The sequence below is a fragment of the Galleria mellonella genome, unplaced genomic scaffold (assembly GCF_026898425.1).
Source record: "Galleria mellonella isolate WM207_F2 unplaced genomic scaffold, CSIRO_AGI_GalMel_v1 utg778, whole genome shotgun sequence".
NCBI lineage: Eukaryota > Metazoa > Arthropoda > Insecta > Lepidoptera > Pyralidae > Galleria > Galleria mellonella.
The window spans coordinates 438560-450762 of record NW_026442150.1 but is presented as its reverse complement, the minus strand read 5'-3'; the positions used below and the strand labels follow the sequence as shown (position 1 = coordinate 450762).

General features: G+C 38.3%; 1 protein-coding gene across 2 annotated transcripts in view; it reads right to left on the bottom strand.

The window, feature by feature from the left end:
• Positions 1 to 2179: 2179 nt before the first annotated feature.
• The window catches only part of LOC113509509 (serine/arginine repetitive matrix protein 1), a 34621-nt gene continuing 24597 nt past the window's right edge, over positions 2180 to 12203 (bottom strand). For both annotated transcript variants that reach the window (XM_052901271.1, XM_052901270.1), the window contains one exon: positions 2180 to 10042. The gene's annotated coding sequence lies outside the window, so the exon portion shown is untranslated. The remainder of the gene's footprint in view (positions 10043 to 12203) is intronic.

Sequence of the window (12203 nt, the reverse complement as noted above, 5' to 3'; positions counted from 1 at the left end):
CCAGTGAGGGATGAAAGCAGGTCAGTTGGCCCATAGTGATCAATTCATAAAAAATCAAATTCAATCAAAATGGTTTCCAGGAGGAACCGTGTGGAGGTCGAACTGATATTATTAGCAACGGGGCCTCTAGTCCCATTACTAATAATGCCTTGCCCACCAAGGTAGGGCATTGCCCCTCAATGACCCCCCCCCCCCCTCTTGCTACGGCCATGTGTTCTTGTGATAAATACAACAGAACCTGGTTAGCTTTTCAATTTTAAATTCTTAAAACAGACAATATAATTTCATGATTAGATAAAAACGAAAAAAAAAACGTATCCTTTCGAAGAAAACAATTTGAAATTTGGGGAAAAATAATAAATGTTTAGCGTCTGCGCTTTTGTGGGTGACATTCCGCATAATCTAGCCAGAGGTGCCCGTCTCAGGTCACGTGTGGCGAGAGATAAGAAAGATTATGACGTGCCAGGTTCGTAATACGATAGGTACTAAATACCAAATATATACCCATTTCTGTATAATAATATGTAATTGAAGTCTCTAATGGATAAAGGTGATTGGTGTGATGGATTAATGCATAAACATTTTTGCTATGTACAAATATCGTTTAGTTGTATTCATTTTCGGTTTGAAGGGTGGGCTATGGCGTGAATTTACTGGGTACAGAGGAATAACACCTGAGTCCTCAGGAATGGCAACGCATGGGGGGTATCATGGGCGAAACAGTATATTCTGTTATGTCCACGGTACTGCTCATGTTTATAGGCGACGGTTACCACTTTCCATCAGGTGGGCCGTCAGCTTGTTTGCCATTCTAAGTTGTATAAAAAAAAATCTTTTTACTTTAATAGGGAAAAATAAATGATAAAACATAAATAATATTCCCAACCGGGTCGACCACCTCGCGGTTCCCCCTGGAAATTATCATGATTAATTCCTGATGAATTCATCATGATGGGCTAACTGGCCTGTTTTCATCCTCATCGATCACCTAGCGCCCCACCAGCGTATCACATTAGCGCAGGCGGAGTTACCATTTTCATACAAAAAAAAAACTTCGCACGGGTAGATAGTTTTCTAAAATAACATATATTCTATGTTGCCTATTGTATCAGCGACAATGTAGCTTTTTTAGATGGAAGATTTTTTAAAAATTAGTCGAATAGTTTTTGAAATTATCTATTATAATTCTATCCTTTATTTTTATAATATAAGCGTACCTAGACAAACAGGCGGTTTACTGTAGTTTTTTTATGAAACTAGAATGACTAACAAGCTGACGACCCACCTAATAAAAACAGTATACCGTTTCTCTCATTTTACCCCCCCATACGTTGCCATTCCTGAGGACTCGGATGTTATTCCTCTGTACCCAGTATATTCGCGCCATATCCCACCCTTCAAACCGAAACACAGCCATGCAAACACAACTGCTTCACGGTTGAAACACGAATGGGACAGAGGTACTCAAGCAATCGACTTTTGTACAAGTATCAAAGTCAAATATATTTATCGCATTTTTTTTGTTAATAAAACGATAAGCTAGTAGCGATACTAACGTCATAACTTTAGGTTGCTTTCGTCAACTTAATAGAACGTACCAGGTACTGTTGCCTTAGCCCATCTTTTTTTATATCCAATTTGAAAGCTGCGCTCTTCTCGGTGGAACTCTTTGCCACTCGCTACGATTTTTAGCGAGTCTTCACCTCTTGATACGATACACTACACCATCTCCTTCCTTGATCTGCCTGATGTAACTATGTCTCGGTCTCCTTCTCCCCCTCCTTCCTTCTATTATAATGTTCATAAGTTCGTCGTGTAGTATCAAATGTCCCAAGATTTTTCCCCCTTCTGTACTCAATAGTTTTTATAATTCCTCTTTTTTAACCCTCCTTATTACTAATTCCATATTTGCCAGCAAATTTTCTCCATCCATTAAAAATCATTCACTCACTGATAGCAATTTAACCTGTCAGGTAAACATCCAAGAAACTAATTCGGGTATTAATTCCTGAACTGGCCTGCTCTCATCCTCGCTTATCATCCCTCACTGGTGCCCCGGCCGCGTATATCGATAGCGTAAGTATGGTCACCAAAAAATATATAAATAATATTTTAAATGGTGCAATAACGAGTATATAAAAGTAAATAAATAAGGCATTTCAAATAAGAAACCGTTAAGTTTTATAAATAAATTTATTTCTATATACTAAGACATGATTAGTTTATATCTAATATAATTATTGATCTCCGATACAAATATTAAACGGTTAACATAAAAATGTTAAATCTAACATTACAGAGGCGGCAAGTACAGAAGCAATATGGTACGATTTGTACTAAAAACTAATGCAATACTACCAACACCATAAAAACAAACTTGGTGGCAGCGACACTCACTTTGTGAATGGGGTATTACTCTCAAAATGTACTTTTTTTATACAACTTAGCATGGCAAACAAGCTGACGGCACACCTAATGGAAAGTGGTAACAGTCGCCTATAGACATGAGCAGTACCGTGGACATAACAGAGTATACTGTTTCGCCCATGATACCATCCATGCGTTGCCATTCCTGAGGACTCAGGTGTTATTCCTCTGTACCCTGTAAATTCACTGCCATATCCCATCCTTTAAACCGAAACACAGCCATGCAAACACAACTGCTTTACGGTAGAAACACGAATGGGACAGAGGTATCCAAGCAAACGACTTTTGTACAGTCTCCCTCTGGTACTTGTTACCTTTACACCCACCATAGATCGGGAGGGTAGTCACAAATGTATTTCAAACTTAATACAAATTATTCACGATTAATTATTCGATTTTAGTCAAGGAGTTATCAATTTGAGCGACTAACTCCATTGAAGCAATCTGAACTAGGCTTCACGCTGGATTTACACGTTTTCCAAATACCTAAAGCCCTTAAATACACTTTCTATACAAATTAACACCACCTTTTAAATTAAATTTATTAGTTTAAAAGAGTTAGCAGATTTTATGCGTATATATAAAAAAAAAAAAAAAAAAGAGTTAAAATATAACAATTCTACTAAGAACACTACATACACATTACCCAAACGAACATACAAAATCAAATCCCAAAACGTTTGTAATTGTGATTGGTTCAAACATATGAATCCAGCATTATGATCCACATACTTATTCAATCGCCAATAAAATTGTTCAATCGAATCAATCGCCGATATTGAGATGAAAAGAAGTGGACGAGAATGCGAAAGTCTATTCGTCGACTGAACGATATCATTATAGCGATACAAATAGGAAGACCTATCGTACAAATTACAATCCAATCGGAAATACATCCGTTAATAATAATTCAATCGGAAATATTTCGGCCAAACTGTTTAACAGCAAAGGGTTACGATGACCGAAAACTTATTTATATAAATTTTTGACATATTTTTTTATTACTGAAAAGCAATTAGGAAACCACGCAGTCCTGGCTTGGAATGGGCCACCCCTTCCTTTTCCGTGCATGTCGTAAGACGACTAAGAAACTAAAGTCCAAGGTTCAGCAGCGTCCCTCTTAAAACATTACCAAAGTCATACTGCGGTTGCCGAACCGCCTGCCAAACATGGCAACTACTGGCAAAATCTCCCAATAGGAGGCTTATGTTCAGCAGTGGACAGTTAACGGCTGATATGACGATGATGATGAATGTGGAAGCAAATGCTGATACTCACTATATCCCAAATGGCAATATTTTATAGAAAAAAGTGCATTTAATCCATCTATCAATACCAAAGCAATCATACTACCCTTTCCAGTCCAAGCCATTTTTTCTTTTTACTCCACCAGCTCCACGCTAAAATTAGCATTTATAATAATTCTGTATAACAGTGCAATCGGTGACACTTGTAGAAATCAGCGCTGTTGCCACGTTTCGTAATAAGTGTGAGATGGCTTTATCAAAAATTTTAGTATAAAAAAATCCCACCTTTTTTTAAAATTGTCCGCAAAAAGTATTACACTATGTAGTGTCACTCGACAGTGGAGCTGGTGGAACAAAATCAATTTCGAGTGTCACTCGACAGTGGAGCCGGTGGAACAAAATCAATTTCGAGTGTCACTCGACAGTGGAGCTGGTGGAACAAAATCAATGTCGAGTGTCACTCGACAGTGGAGATGGTGGAACAAAATCAATGTCGAGTGTCACTCGACAGTGGAGCCGGTGGAACAAAATCAATGTCGAGTGTCACTCGACAGTGGAGCTGGTGGAACAAAATCAATGTCGAGTGTCACTCGACAGTGGAGCCGGTGGAACAAAATCAATGTCGAGTGTCACTCGACAGTGGAGCTGGTGGAACAAAATCAATGTCGAGTGTCACTCGACAGTGGAGATGGTGGAACAAAATCAATGTCGAGTGTCACTCGACAGTGGAGCTGGTGGAACAAAATCAATGTCGAGTGTCACTCGACAGTGGAGATGGTGGAACAAAATCAATGTCGAGTGTCACTCGACAGTGGAGCTGGTGGAACAAAATCAATGTCGAGTGTCACTCGACAGTGGAGATGGTGGAACAAAATCAATGTCGAGTGTCACTCGACAGTGGAGCCGGTGGAACAAAATCAATGTCGAGTGTCACTCGACAGTGGAGCTGGTGGAACAAAATCAATGTCGAGTGTCACTCGACAGTGGAGATGGTGGAACAAAATCAATGTCGAGTGTCACTCGACAGTGGAGCTAGTGGAACAAAATCAATATCGAGTAACACTCGACATTGGAATGGAAAGGGTTAATACCATTTTTTCAACGACTGTCAATCACGTAGTGTTTGTTATTTTAGGGAATCGCCGTTCGATTGAATACACAAATACACTATCACACCGTATTCGATACGTTATAATATACAACTAAATTCTATGTCACTAATAATAAATACAATTACGACTTGAGATTATCCACGTATATTATATACAAACGTATTTACTTACTATATTAGTTATTAATTAATAATTTTTAATCTTTTTTTACTTTTTTTTTTACATTAACAATGTTAATGCGATTGGAAATGTTGGCTACCAATCGATGCAATTTCAATCGTTAATACACTATGTATTTAATACATTACAATTACTTAAACTATTAGTATAGCTGCTGTGTGGACTGCACAGTATATATACTGTGATATCCACTTTTCTGTGCTATAATTATAGGACATCGTTTGGAAGTCAACACTACAATATATAGCTTAAAAGCACTATGACCTAATTTTATATTAATTTATTTTAAAACAGGGTAAAATGTATTTTTTAACGCTCCTTAAAATGGCAAACGAGTTGACGGCCCACCTGTATGGGAAAGTGGTAACCGTCATGTAGACATAAACAGCACCATGGACATAGCAGTGCATACTGTGTCGCTCATGATGTCTCCACACGTTGCCATTGCTGAGGGCTAAGGTGTTATGCCTCTGTACCATGTAATTTAAAATTTTTGGAGTGTTCTACCGGTAAGAGAATATTTTTTTTTTAAACAATATAAGTTGGATCGTCCATACTAACACGTCCAGTTCTCGAGTAAGTATGGAGAGCTCGACATATCTCGCCGTTTCTTGGCGCGTGCCCCTTTGGTGTACACCAGTGTTTCCCAACCTTTTTGGTGGCATGCCCCACTTGAACATTTCTAAAATTTTTATACATAATTTTTTCCGGTAAAGTTTACTCGACGGCTCTTATTGCCCAGTTAATATTTTGGTAACGTCAAACGAAATTTTACCTAATAAATATTTACAGCTTTTTTTTTTAAATTAACTTTTTTTGTTAAATTTGGCACCGATGTCTACTCGTAGCGTTGCATTTAAATGGCCCGGAGCAAGGGGGTTAAAATCGCTTCGAGTCTATTTTTTATTTGTCCCCTTCAACTATCAAATTGTCCCGACTGTGGGGCGTGGGCCCCACATTGGGAAACACCGGTGTACATATTCAGTATCGCCGGTGGAACACTCCCTTGGAACAATTGCTTTCCATTCTGATATTACCCTGTGTACTATTTCTAAATATTAATATACATTATATGAAGTAACTAAAATGAACGACCAATAGTTGAGTGAACATATAATTGGGGGATGGGGAGATAGGGGGGATGGGGATGGAGGATAGGGGGGATGGGGATAGGGGGAGTGGGGATGGGGGATAGGGGGATGGGGGATAGGGGGGATTGGGGATAGGGGGGATGGGGGATAGGGGGGATGGGGTGGTATTGTTAATAAAACGGACTGTCTGCCCCATTGCTAGCAATATACACTGTTAGGTCGACCCGCTCGTGGTCCCTCATGGAAACCATCGTGCTGAATTCCAGGTGTACTCATGCCAGTACCAGTGTCTAGTACCCCGCCAGTGTATACCGTTAGCGCAGGCGCAGCTACCATTCCCTGATCATCCATTAAAAAAGTGCATTTAGGGTTGGCACAGATTAGAAATTAAAAAGTCATACCTTTTTTAATTTCAGTTCTTGCTGAAATCAAATGCAGTCACTTCGAAACTTAATTACGATTGCCAACCCGCCTGCTAAGCGTGGCAACCACTGGCGTAGTACTAGTCTTTTCAATAAAGGAGAAAGGGATTGTTAGTAATGGAGAGCGAAAATCCCGTTGCTAGCAATATACCCAACCAGGTCGACCTCCTCGCGGCTCTCCCTGGAAACTATCATGGTTAATTCCTGATGAATTCATCATGATGGGCTAACTGGCCTGTTTTCATTCTCACCTATCACCCTTCACTGGTGCCCCGCCAGCGTATCCCGTTAGCGCAGGCGGGGTTACCATACCATTTTCACCCATAAAAAAAAGTCTTTTCAATAGGTGGGGACCTAGGAGCATTCATCAGTGAAGAAATAACAGCAGTGATGATGTAGAAACAATTTGCCTAACATTCTTTAATTTCATGAATATTTAAAAATTTTATAATGAAATTGTATGATTATTAAATTATGTAAAATCAACTATATTTTAGTCACCCATACAATTACAAGATATTATTAATTATACTATTAAATTAAAAAGTATATTATGAATTACAAACTCATTATTGAAAAACTCTAGGGAAAGTAAAAAAAAAATTTAATTTACAATTTACATCAGACGTAAAATATATATATATATATATATATATATATATATATATATCATATTTAGTTGCGAGCTGGTTGATTAGAAGGATGGGTTTTTTTTGATGAGTGAAAATGGTATGGTAACCCCACCTGCGCTAACAGGATACGCTGGCAGAGCACCAGTGAATCAGTGAAAGAAGGATGGGTTAGGTTGGGTTAAATCTTAGCAAAAGGGGCGAAAAGTGACTTTAAAAAAAAATCCTTACATTTACCAAACTCATTTTGGTAAAAACTAAAACTTACTAATATACAAGGGGTTATTATACTAACATTATTATTTTTTTGCTTTTTATACAACTTAGAATGGCAAACAAGCTGACGGCCCACCTGATGGAAAGTGGTAACCGTCGCCTATAGACGTGAGCAGTACCATGGACCTAACAGAGTGTACTGTTTCGCCCATGATACCGCCCATGCGTTGCCATTCCTGAGGATATTGCTACATTACATACATTTGTATGAGTCAACATAATTATGATTTGTATAACTAGAGGTGTAATATTTTAAATAAAACTTGATTAAAACGTAACCGTGTCCCGTTGTGACCACCCCGGGAGCACTCACCGAGTGTAATCAGTGACGGGTCGAGACGTCCAGTCGATTGGTCGCCTTTTAATTAGTACAGAAGAATCTCGATTATTCGAATCAAATAAAACCAGCGGTATTCCGAATAATCGATTTTAAAGTTAAAACCTATAAATTTTATTATTTTTGTATTATGTAAAGGGTTATTTATACATACATCGTTTAGACAATACGATATAAAAAAAAAATAATTACGAGCTATAAAAATAACGGATTAAATAATACCTATTTACCCAATACATAATACCATTTCTAAATCGATTATTGGAGACGTGAAGAATAAGTCCGAATAATCGAATTCCGGATAATCGAGATTCTACCGTACTGAGGGCCTACCATGAAATATTTTCCGAAATTTCGGGGACGAACGAAATAGAAATTTGATGTTAAAATTACATGATACATGCCGTTTAAAATTATTAAAAATGTTAAAATATCGTTCCTCTGGACTATTAGGATAGGATTTATGATGAATGAAACGTTAAGCTCCATTTACTGGGTCGATTTAGGTACGAACAAAAACACGAAATTAAGCCCGAAAGTTCGGAATTTCATTCCCTGTTGTTGGACATCAGGCAGACTGTTTTATAGTGGAGTCATACATCATTATTCATTCATTTACATTCCCGTCAAGTTCTATTGTGATTATAACGTATGTATGAAGTGTTAATTGGCTCTCATACACGTGTAATACAAATGTAATACAATACTAACAAACAATGCACTATTAATGTGAACAAAACACATTTTAACATTTTTTCTTTTCGTACAAACTATTATCGAAAAAAAAATTGTTATAAAAAAAAAAAAAAGAACTGAATTGGTCCAGCCGTTTTCGAGTCGTTTATTTAACGTTTCGAATTTACATAGACATACTAGCTGCATTCCCCGACCTCGCATGGGGAAAGTCGAAGAGTCAAAATACATTTTAGTTCGTATAAAGAGCACTTTTTAAATTATATATTTACAACTTGTTAGCAAAGGTGGGTTCGTCTCTGTAAGAGATCTCATGCAACCATGGCTTGGTGTAGTTAGGAGAGAAAATGTTTAGCGCGTAATCTAGTGCAGTATTTATTAGTCAGAAATATTAAAAATTCCTCAATTATTTTTGAAAATTGAAAGAATTATGTCTGTGACGAAACTGAACATGTTAATCAAAGGAGCACGGGCCGAGAAACGGCGAGAAGGGCCGAGAAACGGCGAGAAGGCCCGAGAAACGGCGAGAAGGGGGCGAGAAACGTCGAACATCCCATACTGACGCGACGTGTCCAGCTGTCGAGTTAGTATGGGGGGCTTGAATTACATTAACTATGTACAATCACGTGTCAATACTAGAAACTAGGACATTACAAATAATATGACTTATTAAAATGTATTTTGTTTACAGAGCATCTCCAATTCGAATCCAAATCATCTTTAATCAAATACACTTGTTTACAAGCACTTTTAAATCGTCATTATTGTTTTAATCTACTGCAGGGTTCGGAAAGTTGTTATCTGTTAAGAAGAGCCCGTGAGAAACTCAACCAGTTACACTTTTAAATCTATCTCAAAATACAATATGGATCTCTTCCCCCTCTAAATACGTCAATATTACAGAGGTGGGGCATAGAATGACTATATATCCACATTGGTCTTATTTAATAAAATTACATAGACAAAAATCTTAAATCAATAACCGCTTTAATAAAATCTAACAAAATAAAAGACTAAGTTATTCTCAAGCAACAAATCCATTGTCTAAGAATTTTTTTTTTAATGTATGATAATGCAATGGTAACCCCGCCTGCGCTATCGGTATACACCGGCGGGGCACCAGTGAAGGATGATAGGTGAGAATGAAAACAGGTCAGTTAGCCCATCGTGACGAATTCAACGAGCATTGACCACGACGGTTTCCAGGGGGAACCGCGTGGAAATCCCCCTGATAGACCCATTACTAACAATCCATTACTACCACGTTTCTTTATTAGGAGACTTGAGTAAGTCAGGAGGGCCTTTAGGTATTGAAAACTAATGATCACGATGTGGTAACAGACCGTTCATCCTAACCTATCATCCTTCACTGGTGCCCTGCCAGCGTATACCGATAGCGCAGGCGAGGTTACCATTCTGTTATCACTATTAAAAACTTTTTTTTTTTTATTTTGTTACACTTTAACATAGCGGATGACACCTTAACTATAATAGTTAAATTTGTTCCTAATACCTATTTATGAATAGTTTAAAATTTCACCGACACTGTCACAGTGATACACACATATTTATTGTCTAAACACAGGGATCCATGCTTCTCACTATATCTTCGGACATAGACAATCAGCCTGTAAAGAGAAAGATCTATTTTAATTACAATATAGATTTAAAAAAAAAAAAATAGTAAATTGTACGTCGTTATTGGCCAATGTCTATATATCACGTGGTCTACCATGAAATGAAATTCAGAATTTTCGCGCTCAATTTCGTGTGTTTGTTCGTAGCGAAATCGACCAAGTAAATGGAGCTTAACATTTCGTTCATCATGCATCCTATCCAGTAATAGTCCAGAGAAACGATATTTTAACATTTTTAATAATTTTAAACGGCATGTATCATGTAATTTTAACATCAAATTTCTGTTTCGTTTGTCCCCGAAATTTCGGAAAATATTTCATGGTAGGCCGTCAGGTTTCTTGGGATTTTGATAGTAATGTACGTGTGTATTGTTGTGTTTAGTATAAATCGTCATAGGCATAGAATACTGACGGATATATACATGGGCAACTGAGGCATTGATGGACGAACGTGCAAATGTGGGCCGAGGCGTAGCCAAGGCACACATACGTGAGTCCATCAATGCCTAGTTGTGGCCAAGGCTTGTATAGTACTTTTCTCAAACAATGTGCGGAAATCAAAAACACAATTTTACTTTTTAAGTTCAATGACGAATAACGAACAATAATAATTTTTCACGCGTCATAATGTTCCTTTGTTTTTTTTTTTTTCAATAAATAGCTTTCTATTTGTAAGCCAGTTCGAAATTTAAATAAAATCTTTTATTAGTTACCTCCTTAGTAGCCATGTTTCGAAGTAAAAGATGATTCCATTTTTAAATTACAGAACAGATATGAGTTTACATAGTAATTTATCTGGCCGCAAAATACGACAGAGGATTTTCATACAACATTTGCCGGCCGCTGCCCGCTTGTATCTGGCCAGTACGGCAATTTTGATTTATCTCGAAGAAAATTGTTAAAATAATGCTTACATTTCCAAGCATGTTTGAGAAATAGTACATTACTGCAGCGGCCGGCAAGAGAGGCATTGATGGACGAACGTGTGAATGTGGGCCGAGGGGAACCCGAGGCACACATACGTGAGTCCATCAATGCCTAGTTGCGGCCAAGGCTTGTATAGTACTTTTCTCAAATAATGCGCGGAAATTATTCAAATTCACGTTATGTTTCATTAAAATTGTGCATTTTAGCATTGAATAGATGACCCAAAGCGTTGTAGGCTACACTTTCTTGGCGAGTTCGCCGAAATAAGCCAGAAAAATATTTTCGGACAAGGATTTCGATTTTCTTTCGTTCTTCCATTAAACAAAATTTTCATAGATTTTCAAATATTTTTCTTTAGATTTTGGCGGCAACAAGTTTTCTACTACGGCTCTTGCTGCCTCTTGAATTACAGGTGGCGTTAAAATAATTTCATTACACTCATTGTCTTCACTTGAACTCATTTTGTTAAATACAAAAGTATTTAAAACCAATGACGAAGTTGACGAACAACTAATAACAATAGTTTTTTACGCGCCAAAGTATTTTTTTTTTTCACTAAACAGCTTTCTATGTGCAAGCCAGTTCGAAATTTAAATTAAACCTTTGATAAGTTACCTCTTTAATCGCCATGTTGCGGAGTAGAAGCTCGTTCCATTTTTAAATTACACGACAAATATGATTTTACATAGTAATTTATCTGACCGCTAAACACGACAGATATGGATTTTCATACAACTATTGCCGGCCGCTGCTCGACCAGTACCGCAAGTTCGATTTATTTCAAAGAAGGTTGTCAAAATAATGCTCAAATTTCCAAGCATGTTTGAGAAAAGTATATTATTATTATTCCTTCTATGTAATCGCTTGTCGTTAGACTGCGGGGCGGTGTAGTGTGCAGTGTGCAGTGTGCAGCGTGCAGTGTGCAGTTTGTAGTGTGCAGTGTGCAGCGTGTAGTGCGGTGTGTAGCAGTGCAGTACTGACACGGGGCGGACTAGCGCGAGGCGCCCGCCGCCCCCGCCGCCAGGTCCACCACGAGGACGGCGGCGTGTAGTGTGCAGTGTGTAGTGTGCAGTGTGCAGTGTGCAGTGTGCAGTGTGCAGTGTGCAGTGTGCAGCGTGTAGTGCGGTGTGTAGCAGTGCAGTACTGACACGGGGCGGACTAGCGCGAGGCGCCCGCCGCCCCCGCCGCCAGGTCCACCACGAGGACGGCGGCGTGTAGTGTGCAG